This window comes from Pinus tabuliformis, chromosome 2_1 (genome assembly GCF_031772625.1).
Source record: "Pinus tabuliformis cultivar Carrire ecotype Pingquan chromosome 2_1, CPIR1, whole genome shotgun sequence".
Lineage (NCBI taxonomy): Eukaryota > Viridiplantae > Streptophyta > Pinopsida > Pinales > Pinaceae > Pinus > Pinus tabuliformis.
The window spans coordinates 904084866-904089094 of record NC_142299.1 but is presented as its reverse complement, the minus strand read 5'-3'; the positions used below and the strand labels follow the sequence as shown (position 1 = coordinate 904089094).

Here is a 4229-nt window from a genome sequence, read left to right as displayed (position 1 = left end):
GAAGAATTTCACAAATAGCTCTAGCAACATCCTTGGCATCCTTGGAAATACTATTATTCATGAAATATAGTTTTTCCAAGACTTCTTGAGATTTTAGGAAAGAGCCAAAAGCTCGAACACCCTTCTCACCTAACACACATCGTCAAAGAGATTTAAGGATCTCACCTCACTCCCTTACAAAACAGATACAAATATTGACATAAATTTAAGAGCCTCAACCTTAGACATTCCTATAATAAAATCTGCAAGATCTACATCTTTGGGATGTTTTTGAATCCCATCAATATTCTCTCTACAACATGGTAATACCAAGACCAAAGCTTCGATTGTTGAAGCTTATTTTCACACTCACAATTCTTCATAAAACAATACTTTACCAATCACATTGAAATCTTGAGACCTTGGACCTTGATATTCTTCACTTTTGGACCAATATCTTTCAAGGAACAAATATGTTCCCCTCCCATTGCAGACACAACAGTTACAATAAGGTCTTTCCCTCATCAAATCCAGCCTTGATTTGGGCCAACAGCTGCTCAGTAGTAGGCAGCTTGAGATCATCCTTGGTCTGCCCAGATTCAGTCAATAGGCTAAAAAAACCATCCTACGAGTCACATGAGGGACATCGCAGTTGTGTGAAGATTTCCAGCTTTTTACCACTAAATATGTCAATTCCACTGAAGAATTTTTTAACCATTGAAGATGTCAATTCCACTGCATATGGCTTTGATCACGATGTAGTTGTTCTTTCAGATGGTATCGGCACGCTGAGGGAATGTTTTGGAGGCTCCTACATTGGCCTTGGACTCGAACTGGTGGTCATCGTCCGACATTGCTCCCCTTCCTTGTGACAATAACAACGCACCCAATTCTCACCCAAAACCAGACCAAACGAGACACCAACTGCCACATTTCTCAACGCAACTTTGACAACATCAATCCCTTCTTCAGAAATGAATTTTCCATAAATATTCAACAGATCAAAGCCATGCTTATTTATTACAACTATATTTGATAACATTTTAATAGAAACAAAGCCATTCTTTATAGATTTATCGATCTCGTTACATCGATTGTTGACAGTTTTTTAATATGAATATTTGTTACATGTATTGTTGACAGTTTTTTTATATGAATATTCGTTACATGGATTGTTGACAATTTTTTTATATGAATATTCACTGCAATGTGTTATGATAGATGGATTCTCAGAGATTTTTTTGAGTTATGGGAAACTACAAGTGGGTTAACGACGCCCTGAAAGACATTGTGAATCTTCTTGATATGTGCAATGCTATTAGTTATAACATTGTTGATGTGAGGCATTGCTAGATGTTGCTTCAAAGCGCTGCTCACTCTCTGGATCATGCAGGATGGACATCAGTAACATGAGTGAGGCTCGCTTATAAAGGCAACCAATATGTTGGTTGACTGCAGACGTGCCATCACCAATGTTAATGCAAAATGCAATCCTTCTACTTTGAGAGCGATAGGTATTGTTCGTGTTTCTACGTGGTAAAAATTTATTAGATGAAGGAGAGGAAAATCCAAAGATTTCACTGGCCAGATTTACCTAGCCAAACCTATAATACGAAAACCTTCCGTGTAAATATAAAATAATCTAATAGTAAAATTAAATGTCATGTTGATAATTAAACAAGTTTAAAAAAATGTATTTGAAATTTTAGGAAAAGACAACTCTTACAATAATAATAAGGCATATATTATTGAGGCATTGATAAGCTTTTGTGTTTTATTTTAGGAATTTGTAAACTCCAAAAAAACATATATTTGAAAATTTGGGAAAAAAACAACTCATACAATTTTAATAAGACATACAATATTACATTGAGTTATATGGACAAAGCCTTGTGACCTATTTTGGGAATCGGTAAACTCCATAAAATATCTTTCGTGTGTTGGAGGACATGCCTATTACCCAACATCTTGCTTTTTCCCAAATTATGAACATAGCAACAACTCCACCAAATCCGATCCCTAATCCCAATTGCAATGCTAACAAGGACACTTTTTCATTGGCATAGATCAACAATCCCCTTTTAGCATTACTATTATTGTTGTTGCCTCTAGCAATTGTTCTCTTTGGCTTATCATTTTTCTTGCATGTTGTTAGAGGAAGCCCACATAAGCATTCATTCTGGTCAAAAGGTGTTACATTGAAAGTGGAAAATTGTGTCCTTGTTGGAATTGGGCCACAAAGGTTGTTATATGAAACATCAAAAGAAGCCAACATTGATAATTTAGAGAGAACTTCAGGGATCCAACAAATCCAATTGCTCCAAAGAAGGTATCTCACTAAGAGATGTAGGGATATGTCCTTCTAATTGATTTCCAAATAAATTCAGTAGTCGTAAACTACTCATGTTTCCTATATTTGTAGGGATTTCTCCTGTAAGATTATTACAAGACAAATCAAATATAGTGTTTGTAGGCAATAGATATAACAGATTATACTCAATTCCTTTCATGTCAATAATAGTTTCCCGATATAATCCACTATTATTGACACATTCAGAAATCTAGAAAGCCTCTCGAGATGTGTTGGTATACTTCCACTGAATTTGTTGTTGGATAGATCCAACACATGCAACTTGGTAAGATTTGTGATGTGTTGAGGAATACAACCATGCCGATTATTATAACCGAGGATTAAAGCTTCCAAGTATTGAAAAGATGGAAAGTACTGAGGAAGCTCCCCCATCAATCTATTTTTCCTTAAATCTAGGAACTGAAGTTGTGTATAATTGACCAAAGATGCAAGCAATGTCCCAAAAAAGTTATTAGAGTGAGCAGAGAATATTGTTATATAGGTACAATTTTCAATGCCATTAGGAATTGGTCCCTCCAATTTGGTTTTTGATAAATCTAATGCATATAACGAAATCAAACCATTAATACTCTCAGGAATACTCCCTAAGATACTGTTATTATATAGGTTTAGTATATACAAAGCTTTTAATTGACCTATACTATATGGGATATGCCCAGTTAACGTATTTGAATGTAACCTTAAGTATTCCAACAAATGAAGCTTTCCTATGGCTCTTGGAATTGTGCCTCTCAAATTGTTATTTGAGAGGTCAAGGGTTTCAAGGTTCCTTAAATTGGTAAGAGTTATAGGAATGCTACTAATAAGCATGTTTGAAGAAAGATCTAAATAATCTAGCTTTGTCAAACTGAGAATGGGTTCAGGAATGTTAGCAAGTCTATTCCGACAGAGATCTAAGGAGGTCAAGTTGGTCAACATGGAAATGGATTCAGGAATGTTACCAAGTCTATTCCGACCGAAATCTAAGGAGGTCAAGTTGGTCAAGATGGCAATGCATTCGGGGTTATTGATGAGTTTGTTTCCATGGAGATCTAAGTACGTCAATTTTGTCAAATTGGCAATGTCTACAAGGATGTGAGTGAGTCCACTTTTGTAAAGTGCTAACTGGGTCAGCGTGGTCAAGTTGGTAATGGCTTTAAGTGCGCCCCTTGTGAGGTTAAGGCTAAGAGATAGATAAGAGAGGGGAATCCTGAGTATTTGAGATGGAATAGAACCAGAGATATTCAAGCCAGAAATGGATAGTTGTGTAAGTTGTGTCAAATTACCTAACTGATGTGGTACACTGCCTAAAAATTCATTATGTTCCAGAAGCAGGTGTTGTAGTTTCTGCAGTAGGCCCAAGTCAGCCGTAATAGAGCCATTGAGTGCATTGTCACTGAGGTCAAGCACTCGCAATGCTTTAAGCTGCCCCAACTCAACTAGAATAAAACCCTTGATCTGATTGCCACTGAGGTCAAGTACTCGCAACGTTTTAAGATGCCCCAACTCAACTGGAATAAAACCCTTGAGCCCACTTTTAGAGAGGTCAAGAACTCACAAAGCTTTAAGCCAGCCCAACTCAACTAGAATAGGATCCTTCATCCTCTGATTGTCGCTCAGGGCAAGTACTTGCAAAGCTTTAAGATGACCAATCTCGCATGGAATTCCTCCTTCCAAGAAATAACTTGCAGAAAGATTGAGGGTGTGGAGTTTGTGTAGCAGGCCCAATTCGACTGGAATAGACTTGTTAAGCGCAGTCCAACTGAGGTCAAGTACTCACAATGCTTTAAGCTGGCCCAACTCGGGGGAATTATTCCTGGTAAATAATGACCATAAACATTTAAGGTGTGAAATAAAGACAGATTTCCGAGAGATACAGAAAGGGTACCTTCTAACCAGT

General features: G+C 37.0%; 1 pseudogene; it reads right to left on the bottom strand.

Annotated features, from left to right (window-relative positions):
- Window positions 1–380: 380 nt before the first annotated feature.
- LOC149203571 (eukaryotic translation initiation factor 5A pseudogene) lies at window positions 381–833 on the bottom strand (annotated as a pseudogene).
- Window positions 834–4229: the final 3396 nt, after the last annotated feature.